The sequence below is a fragment of the Camarhynchus parvulus genome, chromosome 21 (assembly GCF_901933205.1).
Source record: "Camarhynchus parvulus chromosome 21, STF_HiC, whole genome shotgun sequence".
Classification (NCBI taxonomy): Eukaryota; Metazoa; Chordata; class Aves; order Passeriformes; family Thraupidae; genus Camarhynchus; species Camarhynchus parvulus.
Window position 1 is genome coordinate 2,191,243 of NC_044591.1, and position 26,079 is coordinate 2,217,321.

At 53.2% G+C, this 26,079-nt stretch overlaps 1 protein-coding gene across 2 annotated transcripts in view; it reads right to left on the reverse strand.

Moving 5' to 3' along the window:
• Positions 1-26,079, reverse strand: part of EPHB2 (EPH receptor B2) — a 129,286-nt gene that overhangs the window by 90,014 nt on the left and 13,193 nt on the right. The window lies entirely within an intron of this gene.

Here is a 26,079-nt window from a genome sequence, read left to right on the forward strand (position 1 = left end):
TCACTGGCTGCAGATGAAAGGACTGAAGATGGAGACAGGGAAAAAGGTGGAGAGGTGATAGCACAGGGCTGCAGGGCCGGAGCCCATCCCACACTGAGCCTTTTGGCCACATCTCAGCCAGAGGACCCAGCACTGGTCCCTCCACCCAACTGAGCCCCACCCACTGCCCACTGCTCCCTGGCCCCCATGCAGAATCATGGAATCAAAAAATGTTAAGGTTGGAATTGACCTCCAAGATCATCAAGTGCAACCATCAGCCCAGCACCAAACAATGTTCATCATTAAATCATGTGCTCAGCATTAAACCATCATTAAACCACTTGTGAATCACTTGTTCACAAGTGCCACATCCACACATTTTTTAACATCTCCAGGGATGGTGATGTCACCACTGCCCTGGGCCAATGCCTGACCATCCTTCCCATGAAGGAACTTTCCCTGATATCCAATCTAAACCTCCCCTGGCCCAGCCTGAGGCCGTTCCCTCTCCTGCTGTGCCTGTTCCCTGGAGCACAGCCCAACCCCCCCTGGCTGTCCCCTCCTGTCAGGAGTTGTGCAAAGCCACAAGGGCCCCCTGAGCCTCCTTTGCTCCAGGCTGAGCCCCTTCCCAGCTCCCTCAGCCTCTCCTGGTGCTCCAGACCCTTCCCAGCTCCATTCCCTTCTATGGAAATGCTCCAGCCCCACAATGTCTTAATTTTCATTAGGGGCCCAAAACTGACCCCAGGATTTGAGGCAGGACCTCAAGGTGCCCAGCATAGGCAATGTCTCCTGCTGTGAGTGGGAACTCTTCCATCCACCAGCCAAGCTGGATTTTCCTCCTCTCAATCCTAAATCCAGGTACCCCCAGCCCAGTTCTACCACTGCATATGAGGAGCAGCCTGAGCACGGATCCTCCATCACCTTCTAGTTTCCTTTGCCAAAAGCAGGATATTTTTTTTTCTCAGCACTTTGCACAGTAGGGAGAATCCTCTGAGATGCAGTAGGATGTGGGGAGGAACAGCACTTTTAGGACTTAAAAGTACTAAAAAATTAAACCACTGTTAAAGCTGGTTTTCCAGATGATTTGGGTTGAAATAGGTCAGGTGATGCTACCACCGACCAGCACAGACAAGTCCTCCTAAGCCAGGCAACAGCAAAGCCTCCTCACCCTTCCTGCAGCTCATGATGCTTCCAACTCTGGAGTTCTTTTCACCCCAAATAGCTGTAGGTTGGTTTAACTGCACTGATGGCACTGAGGGCTGCTCAGGTTATGGCACCCCAATATCTGGGCCAACATGAGCAGGTGCCAGCCAGCTCCATCAGAAATAAATGGGACAGACACTTGGAATCATGGTTCAAAAAGCCAGCTAGCATTGAGTCCCACCATTACTGCAGCACTGCCATGTTCTGCACTAAACCACGTCTCTAATAACCACATCTACTCACTTTAACACTTCCCAGTGAGTGCTCAAAAGTCTTTTTTGGACACTTCCATGAGTGGCTTCCAGAGTCTGGGTAACCCTCTGTTCCTCCAGGTCTGCAGCCACATGCTCATGGCAAAACAGGGATTTTTCTGCACCACATCCAAGGCTGACAGTTTAAGAAAATAGGACAATATTCCTGAGTTTAGGAAATGCAGCTTAGAAATTCTGCCCAAAGGCCTCGAAACACCGAGGCTGGACATGAGGAGAGTGTGGGGGGACACACTGCACAGGGCAGCACATGGCCAGTGATTCTGTGCTGAGACCATGGTCATGCCCAGAGGGGAAATTCTGTCCCTCTGCTCTGCAGGGACAATGTGAATCCGCCCCTGATTTCAGCACATGCCCTGGGGATGCCAAGTGCACTTGCAGAGCTGCTGGGAAGTGTGCATCCCATACACACCAGGAGTCCCAGAATGGTTGGTGTTGGGAGGGACCTTCAAGACCATCCAGTCCCAGCCTCCTGCCATGGGCAGGGACACCTCCCACTATCCCAGGTTGCTACAAGCCCCATCCAACCTGGCTTTGGACACTGCCAAGGGTGGTCCCAGAATGGTCCCAGAATGGAGAGTTACTGGGTGTAACCATGTCCTTCTGCTGTACTTCTCCCCACCAGCAAAACAATCACACTGCCACAAACCCCCCAAGAGCATCTCCACCTTCTCTACTTTCATTCCACTGAACAAAAACAAAGGAAGAAAAGCTCCGCCTTGAGCAGATCCATCACTGAAGAGCCAGGCCTGGATGCAGAGGTGACAACTGCTCCATGCATGTGACCTCCTGTTCCCCACTGGCACCCCAAAAAGTGCCTGGGCAGCACTGTGCTCCCTGCACCTACTCCTGGCAGTAAATCCTCCTCAGACTGTGGCTTGTTCACTACTCTGGTTCCAGCCAGCGGTTTCCAGTTCACAGGAAACCAGGATTTCGAAATTTGGTTTTATTCCAAGAGTAAAAAGCAAAAAGTAGTTCTTTTCAATTTTTCCCACTAAGAAGAGTTCTGGAAAACAGCTAATCCCGAAATGCTGTGGGTCAGATTTACAAAATTTCTTTTTAAACTGAGTATTTGTTTACATAAGCCAATAATAGTGTTTACTTTATCAGAGGATCTTGCTTTTTCATTAAAACACCAGTGGCGTTTGATCTAAAAGGAAAACAACATTTTTCACACAGTGCTAGCAAGAAGCTTTAAAAACCCCCTGAATCTGTTACTTTATCTTAACTATCAATGACAGTGGTGCATAGTAAGTACATTAATAGCAGTGACTAAAATGGAAAACAAGATATATTCTAAGTCATTACAAATAATTCCCCAAATAAAGTTCATATTTTGAAGCATTTTGCATTTTTAAAAGCCTTTTATTTAATGAAAACTCGGTGCAGTGGAAATGTCGTGCTCAGTACACCACTGCTCCCACCCCCTTATCCTCAGCTGAAGGATCCCCTTGGAGCTCTGCATCCACTCTGGCTGGCCCAGAGAGAAGGAGGAGAAGAAATTTGCAGGTTTTAAGCAAGTTTTTCCAACAGCAAATTATCTTCCCATAAAAAACACCAGATATTCCATTAATTTTAGTCTGGATTTACACCATTCAGCTGCCAGCTATTGGATTTCCTTTTCCTTCTACAAAGACTCTGCAGTCCAAAATCCTTCTCTCTTGTGGTGCTCACGGGTGGCAAATGATCCATCTCCAAGACAGCTAAATTAGCTCAGCTTCCTTCTTCTTCCTCCCTAAACCAGGTTCCTGTTTGAGGCTCCTGTCTATCACCCTTCACAGTGCAGGGGGTCCCAGGGCTGTGGTCCCCATCACACACAGCTCGAACACTCCAGTGTGCCCCTTCTGGGGCAGTTTTGGCACCAAGCTGCTGCCCAGGCTGAAATCCTTCTGGAGATGGGGTTACACAGAGCAGAGAGCACCTGAATTATAGAAAATTGGGAATAACTGGTCCCCATGAATCACAGTGACCCTGCAGGGTCAGCACAAGGGGATGTGAGTCAGAACCATGAAACCACAGAATGGTTTGGGAGAGATCTTAAAATTCATCCAGCTGCATGGGCAGGGACACCTTCCACTGTCCCAGGCTGCTCCAGGCCCTGTCCAACCTAGAATTATAGAATCATAGAATAGGCTGAGCTGGAAGGGACCCACAAGGATCATGGAATCCAATTCCTGGCCTTGTGCAGGGAACCCCAACACCCCCAGCCTGTGCCTCAGAGTGCTGTCAAAACGCTCCTTGAACTCAGACAGGCTTGTGACCACTGTCCTGGGGAGCCTGTTCAGTGCCCAACCAACCTCTGGCTGAAAAACCTTCTTCTAATATACAACCTAAACCTCCTCTGACTTAGCTCCAGACATTTCCTCAAGTCCTGTCTCTGCTCACCAGAGCGAAGAGATTGGTACCTGCTTCTCTGCTGCCCTTCAGGAGGATGTTGAAGAGCACAATGAGGTCTCTTCCAGTCTCCTCCAGGCCGAACAGACCAAGTGCCCTCAGCAGCTCCTTACACAGCTTCTGCTCAAGGCCCTCCACCATTGCCATGGCCCTCCTTTGGACACACTCTAATAGTTATCTTTCTTACTTTGTGGTGCCCAAATCTGCTCCAGCACTCGAGGTGAGGCTGCCCCACTGCAGAGCACAGCAGGACAATCCCCTCCCTTGCCTGACTGGCCATGCTCTCCCTGATGTCCCCCAGCACACGGGTGGCCCTCCTGGCTGCCAGGGCACTGCTGACTCAGATCCAGCTGGCCATTGACCAGGACACCAGGTCCCTTCCTGCAGCTGCTCTCCAGCCTCTTGTTGCCTGGTCCACCCACACACCCAGGGCTGCCCCATCCCCAGTAAAGGATCTGGCACTTTCTCTTGTTGAACTTCACACGGTTGGTGATGGCCCAGTCCTCTATTTTGTTGAGGTCTCTCTGCAGGGCCTCCCTGCCTTTGAGGGAGGCAACAGCTCTTCCCAGTTTTGTATCTTCTGTGAACTTGCCTCATATTCCTTCCAGTCCTGTGTCCAAGTCATTGGATGCTGAAGAGTGCAGGACAATGACAAAGCCCTGCAGTGACAGGTCTGATGTCACCCCAGTCACTGTCACCTGTTGTGCCTGACCTGTGAGCCAGTTTCTCACCCATCACATGATGTGTTTATCCAGCTGGGGGCTGCACAGGTTGTCCAGAAGGATCCTGTGAGAGACAGTATCAAAAGTTGGCTGAAATCAAAAAAGATTCCATCTCCTGGCTTCCCTTGATCAACCAGGTGGGTTTACCCTGTCAGAGAAGGAAATCAGGTTTGATAAGCAGGACTACCCCTCATGAAGCCATGCTGGCTGTGACCAATGACTAGGTTGTCCTCCAGGTGTTTTTCAATACTTCTCAGAATAATGCTCTCCATTGTTTTTACCAGGCAATGAAGTGAAACTGACAGGCCTGTAGTTTCTAGGGTCCTCCTTTTTGCCCTTCTTGAAAATTAGGACAATGTTTGCTGACTTCCAGTCAGCTGGGACCTCTCTGAAATCCCAAGACTGCTCAAAAATCACCAAGAGAGGCTTTGCAATGACATCAGCAGCTCTGTGAGGATCTTGGATGAAGCACAGAATCCCAGAGGAGTTTGGTTTGAATGGGACCTTAAAGCTCAGCTCATTCCACCCCCTGCCATGGGCAGGGACACCTGCTACTATCCCTGGTTGCTCCAAGCCCCGTCCAACCTGGCCTTGGACACTTCCAGGGATGGGAAGTCTGGGCAACCTCTCTGGGCAACCTGTTCCAGATGCTCATGGACACTTCTGAGTGACAGGTGACTCCAGGCCCAGGGACATCATTTGGACAAAGCTCTGCCACAGATGCGAGCTCCACACAAAGTGTGATAAGCCCCAAGGCATGGGAACCCATCATCTACTGAGGCAGCTCCTTCCACCTGCAGTTTCCACTGGGCTGCCCTGCCCCTGGCACTTCCGCGCCCAGGGTGACCATGGTGGGCTGTCACAGCCATATCACCCCCAGCAGCCTCCCTGCTCCTACCTGGGGCTGCCCCATGCTCATACAAGCACATGGGCACATAACAGCACCAGCTCCTCTGCTGGGGACAAAAAACACAGACCAACTCCACCATGGGCAACCCCAAGGCCAACTGTTAAAGCCTTGACTACCACCTTGGCAACTTCACTCACTGTCACAGCCACTTTCATGGTGCCATCCTGCTGGTTTGGCAGCACCAGAAAACAGGGTAAGAGGCTGATGCCTTGGCAGCCTCATGAAGATCCCCGAGGCACCCAGGACATGGAGCAAGGCCATGTGGGAGTGGCAGGGGTGGGAGCCTGGCCCCTGGCCCACCGCTGGTGGCTGCGATAGCTGCAGCTCAGTGCAGCGCTCCCAGCACAGCAGCGTCTCCTCAATGTTGTTGCTTCTGTTCTCCCCTCCCGTGTGTTTATCTGCAGCTCCGCATGCTGCCCACGGCATTCTAAATAAATCTGCAGCTGCTCCACACCAGCACACACAGCTCTGGCCCGCTTCCTACAGGGAACCGCGCTGCTCCCCACGGGACACCCGGGGACCAGTGCCCGCGCTTCTCACTTCGGAGACGTTTGCTCTGAGCAGCCTCCCCCAGCACTGGGGGCTGTCCCCAGCACTGCTGCCTGCTCTGAGGGCACACTGTGGCTCTGGAGGGACACTTGGCATCTCCAGCCACACCATCACCCCCACCCCACCAGTTCCAGATGCTCAAAGCCACGCTAAGACAGCGTTGTGCAAAGGATCTGCTGTGACAATGTTGGGTGGGGGTTCCTGTGCTTCCACATGGTCTTCCTGCTGCTCAGCCACAAGTGAGATGAGTGTGGGGTTCTCAGCTGCAGCAGCTTTTCCCATCTGGCCAGATCAGGAATGAGACTGGTGGACAGAACTGGGAGGGGAGGACAAGTCTGGGATCATGCTGGGTCCTGGTGGCAGCAGGACAGGCTGGCCAGGAGTGGGATGGAGGGTGGCAGGACCAAGGGGCAGGGGCAGAGGCTGGAGGTGGAAGGGATTAACAGAGGAGCTGTGCATGTTGCAGACACACTTCTCTCCATCCGGAAAAATAACTTGCATGGAGTTTTGCCAACTCAGACCAATTTGGAGTATCCGGACCTGAGCTTCTCAGAAGTCCTGGCAAATGCTTCACATTCACAGGCTCCAAGCTCATCCAGATAAAGAAACAGCTGGGCAAATAAACAGCCCCACAGATAGCTGGAGCCTCCACCCTCATTTTTCCACCCACAAGTTTTTCCCTTCCCCTTTCACTCCTCATGAAAGCTCCTCTCTCAGGGTAGGACACTTGCCAGGATTGTAATCCTGGCCCAACATTATCAACACAGGGAGCAAGCTTCTCGTGAACCCATGACCACATCAGCTGTGGCCAGTGCTGGATGTGCAAAGCAGGCAAGAAGCTTCCAGCTCACTCTGATGGGCTGGGAGCAAAGTCATCCTAAGGCAGAGACAGTGGGAGATCATTCCTTATCACCATGTCCCTTACGTGACCTGGAAGCCCACCTAAAACACCTCATCAGCTCCAGGCTGGAGGGACACACAGTGTTAGAGCCCAGGCAAGGGGAGCAAGACCAGGATCTGCACTGGAGACACCACAGGTCAGCTCCTCCATGCAGGAACATGTGCATCAGGAACCATGTACCCACCCTGGCCTCAGGCACAGCCCCCACATCCCGGGGCAGGGGGTGGCTAATGAGAAACCCGTCTGTCCTTGCCCCAGGAGCCCTCAGCACAGATCTCTACCCTTCCCCACGTTGAAAGGCCCCTCTCTGCCTCCTGTGCTTTACTGGAGCCTGATCATGATATTTTTGCCAGCGTGAGCTGAGAGGGGCCGAGCAAAGCCAGTGGCCCTTCCCTGCAGCCCTGAGCTTTGCTTTGCCTGGCCGGGGGCCAGCGGAACGAGCTGAAACCCAATCCCCCCCCGGCCGAGCCCTGGCACGGGAACAGCTCCCTGCATTGTGAGCAGCGGTACAGGATCCTTGGGATACTGCACTCAGGGATCCACTCACACTCCAAGGGGGACAGTGATTGATGGGGAGAGAAAAGAGGAGGTTGACTGAGCTGGGATGGGGATCCCCACACGCCCAACTCCCCCCAAAGGGCACCCTGAGGTCAGGAACAGAGGGTCATGCTGGTGCTGCTGGTGCTGGGAACCCAGCACTGAGTACCTGGTCATTCAGGGCCCTTCCCTGAAAAATTAGGTCCATCCAGACTCGGAGACCTAAGAATTAGGATGATGTCCATCATCTCCATCTCTGACCAGCCAAACAGGATCCAGGCTGATAGCCCATGGAGCAGGGAGAGCTGACCCCAGAGATACCACACAGCACTGGCAGGGGAAAGATGTTCTCAGCCTGGGGGAGTCATGGAGCCTTCCTGGCTCCTCAGTTCCCTAGGACATCAGTCACAGCTCCTGCAAGCCCTGTGAGGCAGGAGCCAGCCCCAGAGCCAGCAGAGGAGCAGGGGATGGAAGCTGGTGGGGCTCAGCAGAACCTGCTGGGTCACTCTCACCCTGTTACTGGGTGGTGCTCAGCTGCTTGTGACACTAGGGGCCAGGGCTGGTGTCAAACAAGGGGATGGCTCCAATGCCCTGCCCTTGGCACAGCATTTCAGCAATCCCAGGTGGAACTCCCCCTGCATTTCTATGAGGGAAATGCCATGAGCAGGGCTATGCTTTCCCATTCCCACCAAAATCCCTCCCTTACTCTGAATGCCCACACCTTGTCTGGACCATTCTCAGGGGAACAAACCCAGGGCTGATATTGCTGCGCAGAAAGAAACCACTGGTCTTTAGCTCCCAGCCTTGTTAGACCAGAAAATATGGAAAGCTGGGCTTGGGGCAGAGTTGCACCTGGCACGGGGGCCATGGCAATGCCACTGGGTGAGCCAGGAGCCAGGGCTGAGCACGGCCACAGCCCAAATCCAGCAGCCGCCAGACTCTCTTCCCAGCTCCTCCTCTCCCTGGGAAGGCCTGGCTGTGCAAGCACTGCCCTGCAGGGTGCTCCACCTCTGGAAAGCTCAAAGCAAGGAGAAGCCAAACTCAACAGCCCACAGGGTCCTGCAGGTCACCCCAGCACGTGTCCTGCTTTCCAAGCACTCAGTGACCCATCCAGGACTGTCCCTCTCACCTGCCTGCCTGCGAGGAGAATGAGAGCTCCAGGTCTCAGAAGGGAATTCTGATTTTGTGACCTCTCAGCCCCTGTTGAAGAAGCAGGTGAGGCTGGATGTGAGGCAGGACCACTCTCCATCCGGCTGCCACATCAGCCCACTCACAGCTGCAGATTCATCCTGTCTGTCCCAGTTTCCCCACACCAGCTGCTCCACAGGTCAGCAGAAACAGGGAAAGCCCACCAGAGCTCTCTGGGAAGCTGCTCCAGCAGCACCAGGGACCCACTGGCAGCATCTGCCCTGGAAGGAGCTGGGACTTGTAGGTGGTCTGAGTTCAGGCAAGGAGAGGCTGCTGGGAGGAGACAATGCAGATGCCAAATGCCAGCAAGCAGAGGCCCTCCTGCTGCTGCTGGGAATGCAGGAGCCACACAGAGGAGACACAGATGAAGGCGTTTAACAGCCACTGCTACTGTCACTGCTGATGGCTCTCCATGGTGGCACTGACGCCATGGGCTGGGAGATACCCTGAGAGAGGAAGTCCCAGGGTAAACTGTTGCATCCAGTCTCATCCAGGCCGAGCAGAGACTACATTCCCCAGTAAGAGCCTTTTTCCAAGAGGATAGAACAGGGCCATGTTCCTTTTGAGAGCCTCCAGGTCTCTCTTCCTCTCTTGGGGATGGACACAGGGGTGCTCTGGGAGGCTGGAGCCCCATGCCCAGAAGCTCCTTCTAAAGGTGCCCCAGCCCCAAAGGAACCATCAGCCTCCACCATGCAGTGCTCTGGTCCAGCTGAGTGTGGCACAGCCCCCCCATGGGGGATGGACACTGGTGTCACCACTGGTGCCCAAACACAGCCACTGTCACTGGTGTGCAGGAGCAGGTGCCATGTGCAGCTGCTGGCTGCAGCATCCTGGCAAAGAGAGGTTGTATAACACAATAACCTGCTCCCACCACCGTGCCCTGAGGCCACTGGGACAGGGTGTAATGCCCAGGGTGCAGTGCAGCACTGCCCAGCCCCCTTTGATACCCACAGTCACTCTCCTGTATCCTAGACACAGCATCCTGTATTCCCAGACCCACTGTCCTGTGTTCCCAGGCACAGGTGGCCTCAGGAGATCTGGGATGCAGCAGGAAGTCTGGAGGCTGCAGAGCATCCCTGGGTAAGGAGCACATGCTTGGCTCTTGGACAACATCATCCCTTTCCTCACTAAGCCCTGCCCATCATCTGATGTGAAGAGTATGGAGGGGACCAGGAGGGGTGACACAAACCCAGGGCATGGCTTTGTGGCCAGCTCTGTCTCTCTTTTCCTTGGCACCATCCCCACCCACAGTGGGGACAGTGAGCACAGCCAGTGCCACCTCCCAGCACTGCTGATACTAAATGAAGTTTTGTCACCCTGCTTGGTGGCACAGGCTGCAAGCAACTCACTCCCAGCAGGCTCCAGAGTCCCCCTACTGAGCTATCCTTAATGGGTTTCAATTTTAATTTGCTTTTATTGGAAAACACAGATGGTGACCCCCCTCTCTCCCTGGCCCAAACATATACAGGATAATAACATTTACAGGGAAAGATGTTATCTCCAAGCAGCCAAAGCTGCAGCCACAGCCCTACCGCCCTGCAGTGACACACAGCTGTGCCCCAGAGCCCTGCCCGGGCCACCCAGAGCCACCAGTGGGGGGAAGCAGGACCAGGGGCCAGTGAAGAAGAATTAAAGAGCAGGATGAGTCCCTGGTGCAGCCAAGATTCTCAGATTGGCCTGGGCAACTTCCTCTGTGACCGGGTCTCTGCAGAGCAGCAGCAGGCATCAAAGCAGAGGGATGCCCACAGCTGCTGCCAGCACTGCTGTCCCCACACCTGGAGCCAGCCCCTGCCTGCAGCCCAGCCAGCTGCTCCAAATATCCCTGACTCCAGCCACCCCTGCAAGAAATGCACATCAGAGCCCAGGATGGCTGTGGGGAGGGGATGGCAGTGCAGGGACAGACAGGGACAGGCAGTGCCACAGGCATCAGGCTACACCTGGGGACCCAGCATTAGGATTCCCCAGCAAACAGCAAGCATCAAACACCTCTGGGCTTGTGCCACATTAACCCAGGCACCCAAACACCAGAGCCTGTGGATGCTCCTGCCCCCTGGCACTGCTGGTGCCACACAGAGCCAAGCCCCCTTGTGCACCCCCCCAAACCTGAGCATGGGGTGAGCAAGCATGCCCTCTGTCACACACACTGACTCTCTGGATCTACCTGACATTCCTACTTCTGCCTGTTGCTACTGACAAGCTGGAAACGTGCTTCTGGTTAGCAGTTCCAAGCAGGAATGGCTTGGGAGGAGCTGCTGCCTTTTGTCAAGCAGGGAAGGGATCCTCTGGGCAGCAGAGGGCTTCAGCTCAGGCTCCTGGCTGGAGTAAGCTTCTCTCCAGGATAGATTCAGGAAAGCCCAAAATTTCCTCAAGGAGCTTGGCTTCCCTCCAGTCCCTCCCAAGGCCAAAGCATCTCCTGACTGCCATCCTTTTCTATCTCCAGGGTTTTGCTAGGAATGCAAACTCTGCATCCCCTCCAACCCCACTATGGCAGATAAAGCACCCGAGGAGCCAGCAGCTGCAGGTGGTGGGAATTTTTAGTCAGAGGTAAATGTTTCCTTCCTTGGGAAAACCCCATCTTCAACACCTCACCATGGAGAAGGCTTCCCTCCTCTCCTCTTACACACTCATTCACCTTCAAAAGTAGTGGGTTGAACTAAGGGATGCTATACTGGTGGGTGCCACTGTGCTGGTGGTCCTGCTTGGGCAAGGGATGTGCTGCATCCATCCATCCATCCATCCATCCATCCATCCATCCATCCATCATCCATCCATCATCCATCCATCCATCTATCCATCCATCCATCCATCCATCCATCCATCCATCCATCCATCCATCATCCATCCATCCATCCATCCATCCATCCATCCATCCATCCATCCATCCATCCATCCATCATCCATCCATCATCCATCCATCCATCTATCCATCCATCCATCCATCCATCCATCCATCCATCCATCCATCCATCCATCCATCCATCATCCATCCATCCATCCATCCATCCATCCATCCATCCATCCATCCATCCATCCATCCATCCATCAGCTGCCTTCCACTGGAAAAGCAGCTCTGGAGCAGGCAAGAGATGGGCTATGGGACCACAAGGAGAGAGAAGTCCCTCTGTCACCACTCCCAGGGGCTGCAGCAAGGAGCTGGGGGACCAAGGGCGCACAGGAGTGGGGAATGTCCCCAGGAGTGGGGAATGTCCCCTCTGGGATGCAGCTGCAGCTCTGCAGGCCAGCCTGGCCAAGGTGGCAGCAGCTTGTGAAACAGCTGTGCAGCTCTGGGAGCTGGAGGAGAGGACACAGGCGGTCCAGGCTGCCACTGGGATGGAGCCCTGGAGAGCCCAGGGCCTGTGGAGCCTTGTTCCCTCAGGAGAACAATGGATGTGGTGAGCAAAGCTCCCCGTGAGTGGAGGAGGAGCTCTTGTGCAGGTACAGACAGCCCTGAGCCGGTTCCACGGCTCTGGGAAGGGATTTCTGCATGCATCAAAAGAAACACACCCGGAGGTGGAAAAAGGGCAATTTCCACAAGTTGAAAGGGATTATTAGCAAAAATTGATCAGGGGGGAAATGTAAACAAAAACAATGAAGAGTAATTACAGCTTATGGCGGCTTTGCCAAAATCTCATAAATCTGCGATCATAAAAGAAGGCGTCTTGAGTTCAAAATTATCTTGGCTTGGAATAAAAGGAAAAAATTGCAGTAAAAATAAACATATTGTATAAATTAAACCCAGGGGAAGTTGGCAGCAGCGAATTAGCAGCTCTAAGATGCAGACAGTTGCAAAAGGATGTATCAATGAAAAAACTGACTGCCAGGAGACAGAAAGGAGGGAAAAAACTGAAATTTTAAATACACCAAAATCAAACACAACCAGAGCCGTGGAAAGGAGAGTCCATGGGGATGCTCAAGTTTGAAGGCAGCAAACACAGACACCCCAACCAAAACAAGGGCACAGCCAGGAAGGATGAGCAGCCGTGGCAGCTCCAGGGACCTGCAGTACCCGGGAGATGCCCAGAGACAGACCCACCTGAGACCCCTGGCTGGCAGCACCCCACTGCCCCAGGCAGCTGCCCACCCCGCCCCACCCAGGAGCGAGGGCTGTGAGGTGGTGGGGTCAGGACAGCAATTCTGGAGTTGTTTCCTGATCACATCAGCCCCAGAACAACCATTTGCTCTCCAGCAGCAATGTGGTGTGGTCAGCAGAGCCCTACAGACCTGTGGGGCAAGGACAGCCCAGGACCAAGAGCTGCCCTCTCTCCCCTTCCAACACCTGGTGCCAGGCACCAAGCAGGGACAGGGCACTCCCACATGGGGAATGGTTTTGTGAAAAGGAATTCAGGGGTCTGGGTTCAGCCCCATCTCCAGCACAAAACTGGGGCAGCTGAGGCTCTGGGAGAGCTCTGGGATGAAGTCCCAGTGCCTCAAGGACTTGCTGCCAAGTGATATGGACACATCCAGCTGCTCAGCAAACCCTTCCTGGACCAGAAGGATCCTAAAGCACCAAGTGCTGCCTGCAGGGAGGCCACAGTGGCTCTACAAGCACTGCTGCAGAATCCATCCCGGTCCCCCAGGAATGATCACCAAATCCTGGGACGAGAAACAGCCCAACAGCTCTGTGAAAGCCACAGCAGACACCCAGACAACTCAGCCAACATACCAGCAGCTAAAACCAGAGAGATGACCAGGGCATTAGCCAGGATACAGGACAGCAGAATGAGCATCAGAGAGGGCAGATCCAGTGCTGAGAGCTCTGCAGGCCAAAATCCAGGTGGTTCACACCCTGCAGGCTGCACTGGAACCTCCCTGCTCTGCATCTCCAGTGCTTTGTGGAGGTGCAGCAATGGACCCCCCACCCTGAACAAGCTCTGAGGATAAGGCAGCAGAGGTATCAGATGTAGCCATGAACCTGTGACTCCTCTCCATGGCTGGGGCCACCCACAACAGCACAGACACAGGATAGCAAGGACAGGCCATCAGGAGGGTCCTGTGGGCAGGAGCCGAGGTGGGGAAGGACAGACCAGGGCCACTGTCTGTCCCTCCTTCATGCCTCAGTGCAGAAGGTCCCTCTTTCACTGCCTTTTCTCACTGTGGGTAAAAGCTACACCTGTGCCAGGAGGAGACTGCTCTTCTGCAGAGGCTGCCAGTGGAACTGAGGCACAGAGCCCCTGGCAGTGCCTGCTTGGAACAGGCTGTGGATCAGTGAGCCTGGAGCACCCTGTGCCCGTGGCACCACCAGCACCACTGGGCACAGCCAGCACAGGACACTGAAATAGCACCACAGGAGCCAACACTGCCTGTGCCCAGAGACACATCCAGCACCTGCAGCTCCTGCTGTGATGTGTCCTTGAGCCAGGCTGTGTCTGCAACCTGTCCCTGGCACCCCAAACCTCCAGTACTCTCTGCATGGATGCATCTTGGGGACCCTGGAAGGATCCTCCAGTTGCATCACTGCTCCCTCCACACTCTGCCAAGACAGAGCATCCCTGCATCTTCTGAGGATGCAAAGGATTCCCAGACAACCTCTAACAGCTTTACAGAATTTAGTGTTTGCTGCCTGAGCCTCATAAAAATACCACACTTCCAAAATTCAGTTTACAGGGTGACCGAGGCATTACCTGGCATCAGCCTTGACATGGGAAATCAGGTGAAAAGTGCTGTGCAGTGAATGACCCATCCCCCAAATTCCCTACTCAGCATGAAACAGCCTTTATAAATCAATGTCTGCAGGAGGAAAACACGTGAGGGAGCAGCAAGTTTATCCTCCCCTTGCTGCTGCACTCCCAGTGGTCCCTGAACCCCACAAGTGTGATGGAAGGGATCTCTCCAGGGCTGATGCCCCATCCACTGCTCAGGGGCAGACTGAGACCTGTGGGATGTGCTTGAGTACCCAGGGATGCACCCAAATCTCAGGGAGCAATAAAAGCAATCTCAGGGAGCAATAAAACTGCTCTCCTCCCATCTCCTAGCACCACACCCAGTCCTCTGGCACCTCAGCACCCCCATCCTCTCCCCTGCTCCTAGGACATGGAGCCCCTGGGAGCATCCCACAGGTCCTGCTGCTGCTGAGCCAGCCCTGGTGGCCAAGCCATGGGAACCCCCAGCACCCTGCACTGCTGTCAGTGATGCTGGAGCACAGGGATGCACAGGGAATTTGTGGCAGGAATAATGTGCAGCCTGGGCTGAGTGGCCGCACTGATGTACTCAAGACCAGGCAGAGCAGGAGGCTGCACTCAGCTCCCTGTGTGGGCATCACCGGCACCACAGCGCATCCCAAAAACTTTGATGAGCCACCAGTGCCAAGGAGAACCCAGAAGCCGCAGCGTCACCACAGCCCAGATGTGACCCTCTGGTCACCTGTGCCCAGGGCAGGGTGCTGACAGGGTGAGCACAGCCTGGGGCTGCCAGTGCTGCCAGGCCTACAGGAGGTGCCTCTTGCCATAATACAGCCCCAGATGCACAGGGCAAGGCTCCCCAAAGCCCATGTGTTTGGTGAGCAGAGAAGGGGGCACCAGCCAGTCCCAGGCCTGCCAGAAGCATTGATTTAATTAGATATTGAGAAGGAATTCTTCCCTGTGAGGGTGGGGAGGCCCTGGCACAGGGTGCCCAGAGAAGCTGTGGCTGCCCCTGGATCCCTCGCTGTGCCCCAAGGCCACTGGAGGACAGGAGTGAACAGGGCTTGGAGCACCCTGGGACAGTGGAAGGTGTCCCTACCCATGGCACGGGGTGGGACTGGATGAGCTTTAAGGTCCCTTCCAATCCAAACCATTCTGGGACTCTTTGTCTGCACCCCATGACACTGCAGCAGCCTGGGCAGTGGAAAACATGTCCATGGGTGAAAAACACCTCCTTGATCCATGAGCAGCACCCCCCCCTCCTGCAGGGGATGCAGCACTCCTCCCTGCCTCCTGATTTATCCTGCCTGGAGAACAGAGGCGCCAGGGCCAGTGGGATGCTCTGGGCTGCTGGCCCCCTCCATCCTCTCACATTGCCCAGGATTTATAGATGGAGAAAAATCCCCTGGCTGAGCCTTTGTTTACTTTGCTCAGAGAAAATAATTAACTCTTAATATAGTTCTGGTGTCCCTTCCCATGGCAAGGGAGTGGAATGAGATGAGCTTTAATATTCCATCCAGTACAAATCATTCTGGGATTCTCTGATTCAAGGAACTTGGTGAAGCCTTTAAGCTGTCCCACTCCCAGCAGAGCACACATTATAACACTCCCTGTATCACAACATGGCAGTGCCAAGCTGAGCTCCACACTGTCCCCATGCCATGAAGTCCCCAGACTGGGGCTGATCCCAGGGATGGTGGGCAGGGAGCAAAGCCCTGCACCCTGAGCCTGGGAAAGAAGCCTTGGAGTGATGGGAGAGGTGGGGGCTGGGGGAGCATCCCTGCAGGAGTCAGCTGGGATGGCTCTGCAGAGCCAGCTGGCCTCCAGCACAGCAGCTGGGAGGGTGTCAAACAAGACCATCAGACCTCTGGTGCCTTCCATCCCTGGTAACTTTTTGCCTGCAGATATAATGGGTTTGCTCAAGGTCACTCTTGTGACAAAGTTCCCAAAGCAAAATGTTGCACTACAGAAACACAGGTGACAGGAGGGGACACCCAAGGAGTTCTGCCACCGCCAGCCAGGTGGGTACTGTGGGGGAGACCTGGGATGGAGCTGAGCAGGTGGTGCCTGCAAGCACAGCCCCCTCCAGCATTCCCTACAGGGCTGGCACAAGGCTGGCAAATTCCCACTCAGTGCTGAGGGAAGCACTTGCTTTAGCCAACCTCCCCAAAACCAAGATGTTTCTGCTCTCTGCAGAGCAGAGAAACATCAGACCCTGAAAAACACCACCCTGAGCACCCCCAAACAACATGAACTAAACAGCTTTGCCCCTCTGTGCTACAGGGCAGGGAAGCAGCAGGCACTGACCCACCCAGGCAGGGGCAGCAGGTCCCAAACCCCTGTGGCCAGGAGCTGCTGGCAGCAAGTCTGGCTGCCCTGGCCAGCAGCAGCCACAAGGACAGGGGAACAAAGGCCAGTTCCCAGCTCCATGGATCCCAGGGTCACACGGGTGAGGGGGAACATCTGCTCCAACCCTGCCAAGGATTTCCCCATGGTTATTCAGGCAAGGGTGAATTTTCAGAAGAAAGCAGCCAATCCTGCTGTTAAAATTCCCAGCATGGAAAGCCCCAGCCCCAGTTTGTGCCCAGGAGCAGCACAGGGGAAGTGCCAGTGATTCCACAGTGGCCAGGATCCATGAGGTTGGAAGATGACAAAAGGATAACCCAGATCAGCAGCTTGGGTCCAGGTATCTCCAGCCTTCCACCTGAACTATTCAAGGCCAGGCTGGACAGGGCTTGGAGCACCCTAGTCTGGTGGAAGGTGTCCCTGGCCATGGCAGAGAACGTGCCTGGGATGGCTGGAGATGGAGGAGCATTGGCCAGAGGGAAGAGCCCCAGGAGTCAAAACCAGTTTATGAGAAATCAGTCACCTTTGATCTACAGATTTGAGCAACAGTGAATCAACTCCACCCCTGGGTGATCTGCTGTACAGTTAATTAGACACGTTATTAAAAATATGCTCCTCTACCAGGTTGAATTAGTCCAGCTTCCAAGACACAGAGTCCTGTCCTGTCTAATTAAACAGAGCTTCCCCATTAATAGTCCTTCCTCCAGGCTGCTACCAGCAGACACTCCTCAGTCTCCTGAATAAGGCCAACAATGGGCAGGATTCCACACCTTGAGTCATGACCATTAATGGTTTATTTTTATTTTGATTCTCTGTTGGCTGTGGACACCAGAAGCAGATCCAGAGGCCCCCAGGGCTGGCCTCAGTATCACAAGGACAGAAGATGAAGGTATGTCCTGGCTCACCAGTCAAGGACCTGATGAGCTCTTTAACTCCAGTAGAATCCCATTTCCAAGGTGTTTTCAGAGCCAGAGATCTCGTGGTTGCCTGGTCTCCTGGCTGCTCCCAGACACAGTGTGGCCATCCTCAGACCCACTTCTGTTCCCTGATGTGCCAAATTCCCTCAGGTGTAACCAATCCATCCCCTGAGCCTTTAATGCTCTCACGACACTGGCACTTGCTGCAGATGGGAATCTCCCACTTGAAGTATTTTCCTCTGACCAGCCAATTTTAAGTCCCTCCAGGACACACCTGTAAACCCATCTCCTGCTGGAGCACGGTGGGAACCCCTCCTAACTCCTAATGCTGCGGAACTGCACATTCAAGGTGTGAATCCCCTGCTTACCTCTGCAACAGCTCTTGGGCTGGTGATTCATCTGTTCCCTGGTTTGAAAGCACCAGATGCTGCCCACGTGCTTTTCTCCAGCCTGAAGCCCTGTGCATCCCACATCTCCATGGAATCCCCTTCCTTAAGCCAGCCTGAGCTGCAGCTGTATCCTCAGGGCAGCTGTGTGTCCCATGAGGATGCAGAACACATCCTGCTGCTGCCCTGTTCCCCCAAACCCCACATCTGAACCCGAGGGAATGCCTGAGGCTGTGTCAGAGAGGTGTAGGTTGGGTATCAGGAAAAGGTTCTTCCCCCAAAGCGTTCTGGGGCACTGACCAGGCTCCCCAAGGCATGGACACAGCCCCAAGGCTGCCAGAGCTCCAGGCACAGGGTGGGAGTTGCTGGGGTGTTCTAAGCAGGGCCAGGAGTTGTACTCAATGTTCTTGGGGGTCCCTTCTAGCTCAGGAAATTCCATGATTCTGTGAACCCCGCATCTCCACTGGCAGCACAGAGAAAGTACAGCCCCCCTAGGAAAGCATTTCTGTGAGTTTATTTTTCCCCTTGGTTCAGAACCCTGTGGGTTTCCAGAGCCGTTTCCAAGCCAGCAGCTCCACCTCACAGGGGACAGCCAGGTGCCCCAGAGCCTGGTGGGGACCAGGCAGGCTGGGGCAGCCTCCCCAGCACCCTGACCCTGCCAGCTGGGAGCCCCCCTCACTCCAGAGGCTTTTATTAGAAACACGCAGTCACCAAAGGCTGCAAGTGGAATCCATTACACAGCCTTTAGTACGAATCATTTGTATTTCACAGCCTGCAATCCTTCTGATTTCACAAGAAAACAGCTGTTAAAGACCCTGCTGCAGCCAAAGGGGAGGGAGCAGGTGGGAGCAGGGATGGGGGAGCATTCCCAAATCCGGGATAGACCTGCTCCCACACCTGGGCATCTTTCACAGCTGCATCCTCCATGTGTGAGATGCTTTGGAATGTGGGAGGAGGAAGCTTTGCTACCTGCAAATAATCACCCCCATCTGAGTCAGGAGATTTTGGGAGCTGGATAGGATTTCCTTGCACTGCTCTAAGGAAAAAGAATAATAGAATCCCAGAATCATTTGGGTTAGGAGGAACCTTAAAGCTCGTCCCATTTCACCCCCTGCTACCGACAGGGACACTTTCCACTGTCCCAGGCTGCTCCAAGCCCTGTCCAACCTGGCCTTGGGCACTTCCAGGGATCCAGGGGCAGCCACAGCTGCTCTGGGAAATCTGTGCCAGGGCTTCCCCACATTCACACTGAAGAATTTCTTCCAAATATCCAACCTAATCCTTCCTTCTGGCAATGGGAAGCCATTCCCCCTTGTCCTGTCACTCCATGCCCTTGTGAACAGAACCTCTGATGCTTCCAGTGTTTAGAGTAGCATTCTGGATGTGTGCAGACATTTCCAGTTTGTGCACACAGAAAGGTTGTGAGCCATGCCTTAGAGACAAATAAACTTATGGATTAGCTCCTTTCCCACCTCCTCCCATGTGCTTCTTTCCCCAGCCTTTGGGGACAGGATCCCTGGGGCAATGGGATCCATGGTCAAATGGGATTGGCACCATCAGGCAAAGTTATTCGTGTACCATCAGCACCTGGGCTAGAATGAAAACCAAAATCATGGTTTAAACCCTTAACATGGCCATTCCCAGAGAGATGCAATTTCATAAAGGAAAAAGCTGGAAGCAATGAAGGGAAAACAGCCCTCACCCACACTCAGCTACGTAGAAGGGATCTCATTCCATAAAACAAGAACAGTGACTCATCCCATAAATTGAGAACAGCAAGTCACTCCAGGGTGGACATCTTGACCCACGAGAGACTGTTTTAAAATATAAATCGTGACCTGGGATGTTCCAGTTGGATATTAACTGACCATTTAGGACATTGCTTCCCCAGGAAGGCTGCCCAGCCCTGAGTCTGGCCACCAGGGACCTGGGGGATCTCCAGCACTGGAGGTTTCCAGGAATGGGCTTCCCAAACCCACATCACCTTGATCACTGCTACAGCTGGGCAGGGGGACCTTGGGGACAGGGGGACCTTGGGGACAGGAAACCAGAGCTGGACATCTGCTCTGATCACAGATGGAGCTGACAAATCTTGTTCTTCTAGAAGGTGAGACACAGTAGGACCCCAAATCACTGCTACATAATGATCCCAGCCACTATCTCATTCAAACACTCAGTGCTCCCTTTTTCTGGCAAATGGAACTACAACTGCAGCTCTACATTCTGCCCCCAGGAAGGCCTGGGAACATCATTCCTACACATCTCCACATGAGCCACCTGAGGATGCAGGAGCTCCCACAAGCCACTAACACCTCTCCTCAGCCTAATCCAGGATGCTCATCTGCTGAGTATCAGAACTTTGGTGGGGGAAAAAACAGCATTGCTTCCTCTTTATTGTGTTTTGGAGCAAAAACCCAGCAGATGCATTAAGCCAGCAAGGCAGGAGGGAGGCAGGGGCTCCCTGGACTAACACCAGGCTCAGGGACACAAGCAAGTCTGTGCCTTGGCATTCCATCCCGAAAATCCAGAGGCTCAGCCACCCTCCAGTGGTGCCAAAAGGACTCTCCCTCCTTAAACAGCAGCAATGCTTTGAGGCAGCAGGGCTTGCACAGCCCAAACCCAGGAGACACCTGCAAATATCTGGCAGGTGTCACCTTCACAGGTGAAGGCTGGTTTTGCCAGGGCAGTGGGTCCTTCTCCAGCAGGACATGACTCCTGTTGGCAAAGGCCATTGCATGTCCTGTCAAACCCACCATCAGTGGTCTTTCCTCAGTCCTAAAACATCCTGTTAGCTCACCTGATACCGTGCCTCACCCGAGGCTGAGGAAGTCCTGGACTCCCCTCTGCATTTCAGCAGGAAATCTGGGCAGGGCTCCTGAGGAGGAGGATGGTAAAAGCCAGGAGAGGTGAGTGCAGGGTGACCAGCATGCCTGACCCAAGCTGCCACAGGCTGCACTGCCACCTCCCCACACCATGTGTCCTCCAGCTCCCTGCAAAGGACGGGATCCACACCCTCACTGGCACATCAATCCATCAGCTGGGACTGCTCTACACTGCAGGCCTGGAGCAGCTGAGGGAGTTGGGAAGGGGCTCAGCCTGGACAAAAGGAGGCTCAGGAGGGACCTTCTGGCGCTGCACAACCCTGACAGGAGGGGACAGCCAGGGGAGTTGGGCTCTGTCCCAGGGAATGAGGGACAGGATGAAAGGCATGGCCTGAAGCTGTGCTGGGGGAGGGTCAGGTTGGGTATTGGGAGAATTTCTTTCTGGAAAGGGTGATCACACATTGGCACAGGCTGCCCAGGGCAGTGGTGGAGTAACCACCCCAGAAGTGTTCAAAAACCACGTGGATGTGGCACTAGGGCACGTGGGTTAGTGGTGAACACGGCAGAGCTGCGCCAGTGACTGAGTCTGGTGATCTGGAGGGCTTTTCCAACCTCAGTGATTCTGGGATTCCATGAATTGGGAAATTCAGCAGTAGAGGATGCTGGAGAAGACCCCTCAATTCACAGAGGTTCAGCTGAGCCCCCACTGCACCAATATAAATCACAGACCCGCTCAGGACGTCCCTGTCACAACATGCAGTGACACATGTGATGGAAAGCCAACACGTGATGACACAGCGCCCGTGACCCAGCTCTCAGCGCCACTTTTCTGCCTCTGCCCTGCCTGGAGACCCTGGTACCTGTCAATATCTGTCACTGCTCCACTGGATCACACCCTGCCAGCGGTGAGGACAGGCTCGTTACATAATTTTAATGCACAGAGTGCATCAAAGACCCTGAGGTCTCCAATTCTGGACCTCCTAATGACACAGAATGGGGGCTGAATCACTGGACTGGAAGCAAGGAGCTGCCTCAGCACTGATGACCTCAGTGTGTGTGGGCCAAAGGGAGAACAGGCCAAACCTGAAACGGCTTTGCCTGTTCATCCAAATGTATCAGTTTCCAAAAGCTCATCAAATTTACAATCAGAGTCAACCAGGAAACAGGAGCAAAAGTACAAATGGAAACCAGAGGGGTTTGGGACTAGATCTTTAAGGTCCCTTCCAAGCCAAACCATTCTATGATTCTGCAACAAAAGTTTAAACTATTTTTTATACATATATAACGGCAATCTAGGAAAACAACAACTTCAGCCTCAGAGGAACAAAGTGTTTGTGGCAACCACACACACAAAAGGCAATGCATGAAAAATGGAAGGACAATAAGCACAGTCCATATTTTATTGTGACTGGCAGGAAGTGAATAAAAGAAACCTCTGGAAAACCCACATCTGAAGACAAGAAAAAGTTACGATGATGTTCTTTTCAGCACATAGAAAAAACACTAAGTAAAAATGTTAAAATTCATAGAAACATGGAGAAAAGCATAGAGACAGCCCAGGGCTGGAGGTGCTGTCACTGACTCAAGCCCTGCTCCACTCCTACCATGATTAACAGGTTTTTTTTACTCTAGGCCCAGTCAGAGCTTCCCCCACTGCAGTTCCTGGTGTGTGAAGGGTGGCCATGGTCAGCCAGTTTGTGTCTTTATTAGGAAAGCGGGATGTTATTCCACAGCCCTCCAGAGGACAGGGCTGCTTCCTCCCCGGAGTACCCAGGATTCCTAAGCTCATACATAACTAACGAGCCAGGGAACGTCTGGCTGCAATTCCTTAAAAATCACACACGTTTGCAAGCATTTAGCAAATAACTGGGACTTTGGAACAGATGCAACGGGGCCACATGGTGCCCAAACAACTCAGCTGTTTTGTCCACAGACAGTGGCCTTGTGGAGGTGGGAGAAGCCCCAGCCATCGTTTATCTTCATTTCTGGCCATTTCAGTGATGACACTTCCATAAACAAGCCCAAGAAACCATGACCACATCAAATTCCTGTGTGACACTTCCACAACAGACATGAAAAATCAAATTCTGGGACAAGCCACTATCAAAATGGGAGAAAACCACAAGAAAACTTCACAGCCTGGTTCCTGCACTGGTCAAAGTTTGCAGGAGTAACTGGGCAGTGGAATAAACCTGGGTAGCTCTTTCCAGCACTGTTTCCAGAGAGTACCAGCATTCCCTCTGTCACCTCTCCTGTCTGAGTGACCATCACAATAGACAGAGTACAAAGTCATAGACCTCACAAACTCAGTGGACATTTTCTGGACAATTGTGGACATTTTCTGGACACTTTACAGGGATGGCCCATAGACTAAGGGATCAGAAAATCAGATCAGAAACCCTAAGCCAGGGTTGGAAAAGCCCTCTAAGACCATTGAGTCCAACTACTAATCCAGTACTGCCAAGTTCCCCACTAACCCATGTCCCCAAGTGCCACATGCACATGCCTCTGAGCACTTCCAGGCATGGTGACTACACCACTGCCCTGGGCAGCCTGTGCCAGGGAATGCTATCTGGGTATTGTATCTGTGTGGGGATGAGCTGCCAGCTGGGGTTAAAGCACAACAAAAGAGAGAGAACTAAGAAAATCCAACACATTTCACAGTGACAGACCCAAGAGACTCCAAAGATTAAGAAGCAAGAGCCCATGAGGGGATGCCTGGAGAAGAAGAAAGCTGGGAAGTCCTTGAAGACACTAATGCAGGGCAACTCAGAGCAGAGGGATCACGTCTAGTGGATGCAGCAGGATTACAACGTGAGGGAATGGCAGGCACTCAAGGTCTCGCTTGGTTTGAAATCACTTCTGGGGAAATAATGAAAAAGCTGATGTAATTCCAATCATAAAGAATTAAAGAACAGGAGTATAATTAGCACCAGTCAACATACTTCTACAAGAAACAGGTCTTGTCAAACAAATCTGATTTCATTCTTCACTGAGATTACAAGTCTGATTGGTGAGAGGAGCTATGTACGAGGCAGGGGAGTGTTTGAGTGCTGGAATCAGGAGATGTGAGGGCAGCCTGGGGAACAGAGCCCCTGTGCCAGCCACTGCCTGCACTCCAGATCAAAAAACATGCTACAAAAGGTGTTAAGAACTGATTAGGTGGCCAGTTCCAAGCAAGTGTTCCCAGTGCTGGACCTTGGTGGGCTCCACAGGAACCAGCCCTGGATTCATTTCTGCCTTAGTCAGCATGATGGAGAGGGATGAAGGAACCCACCGCTCAGGTGGGTAATGCCCTTGCAGCCTTGCAGAGCAATCTCAGGTGAAGGATATGGGATTCACCTTCTTTGGCATTCACCATATGAAAAAATAATGCTCCCACTTTAATGCAGTTGTTAATTTTCTCCAGACAGCAACAGAGAGAAAAGGGCCTCTGAGGACAGGCTGATGATTGAGATCAGCCAGGCAGGTGAGCTGAACTGCCCTCAGCAAGATTCTGAGGGGGGGGTTGCTTCCAGCTTACATTAGAAATCCCATTTTTGTGATAATGATTAAATTGTTCAAATCATCTTCAAAGAAAATTTAGGGGGGTAAAAACCTTAAAATGAATTAAACTCAGCAGTGAAAAGCACTGGAAAGCCTGATCTCCTCCAGCAACTACCCTGGAGCTGGTGTGGCTCAGCAGATGTAAGCATCAGGCAGGCAGGAAAAGCTCCAGATGGTCCCAGTGACACGGTGGCACTGACCAGGGACAGCCCCTCGTGCCCAGCTCTGGCACCACAGCACGGATGCAGTGCCCACCCCACAGACACTCGCTGTGCACCAACAACCGTGTGGCTTCAGTCCCTTTCCAAGCAGGCAGGTGTCACCCACAGCACTGCCACCACAGCTGGGACCTCCTGGCAGCCAGCAGGGTTAGGGCTCTTCCTTCCCTACACTGCTGGGAGAGCAGGAGCATAACTATGGCTTTAAGGTTTCCAGGAGAGAGATCACTGTCCCAGGCAGGAGCATCTATCTACATTAACACATGCATCACCAGCCCCAAGGAATGACCAAGGTGTGCACACCTGCCTCAACAGTGCAGCAACCAGGATAAGGAACACCCTCAGCACCACCTGAGTCTCCCACCTGGGTATCCATCCATTCCCTGCCCCTTTAGTTCCCCAAAGGATGAACAAAAACTCAAAAGCACATCAAGAAAGTCCCGTGGATGGTGTTAAACTAGGAGCCCTCCCATGGCTGGCATCACACATGAAGGGCATGGTGAGGAAGGTGAAGGTGGGAACACACCTGAAGCTAAAAAGAGACTGCTTGGTCCCCAGACTGAGCTTTAGGTTTTTCAGAAGGACTGGGGAGCTTTAACTCTGGAGCATTACTGAGCTGCAGCAGAGACAAGACTGGTCTGAAGCGTGCTGGGAGACGGGAGAGGGAGTCCCAGGTCCTTGCCTGCCCCAAGATAAGGGAAAATTCTCAGACACCCCAGCAAAGAGCAAATCCCCACAGAGAAAGCCCTCAGTGATGGCGAGGGAGGAGCTGCTGTTGTCACCGCCGCAGGGCAGCCTCCCCAGCCAGATCCTCTGACATCCAACACTGTCTCTGCCAAGCCAGCCCAGTTGGGTTCCCCCACTAAAGCAAGCAAAAACCCATTCTTTGGGGGCTGCTTTATATCACTGCCTCCCCCCAAAAAACGTTTAGTCAAAGCAAATGTCAGAGCCATTAAGTGTGAAGGACCTCACAGCCAACACAGGAATGCTGGGGCTTGATGGACTGTTTATAGAGTCTTTTATAGGAAGGATGGGTAACCTAATCCCAACTACAACATTTTTTATGCTGCTCTGTGAGGGCTCAGCTGTGTGCTGGCACAGTCCCATGCCACATAAAACCATGGAGACCAGCCATGTCTCATCCCCAGCAGAGCCCTGCAAACAGGCAGCAGAAGTACTCCAAGTATTAAAGGCTGGCAAGCCCTGCTTTGGGGATCCCTGCTTGCACCTCCACTGGCCTCGTGAGCCTGAGACACCAAAACAAAACATCTCTAGTGAATATTTACTCTGGCTGCAGCCCAGAGCAGGGCAAAGGGTAACCACCCCTGCAGGACTTGGTCTGGGTGCAGGAGATGCAACAAAACCACGCTCTCAGCAGTCAGCTTCAATGTCTTCCTCTCCCAGAGCAGCCCCAGGATGAGCACAGAGCCCTCCATCAGCCTCCTAAAACACTGGAGAAATCCCACAGCAACATTTCCTGCTTCATTAAAACACTTGATTTTGAGCCAGCCTCACTAACTTGAGATTCCAAGTTCCAAGCTGTGGATCCCCCGCTGTCTCTACCAGCTCCATGG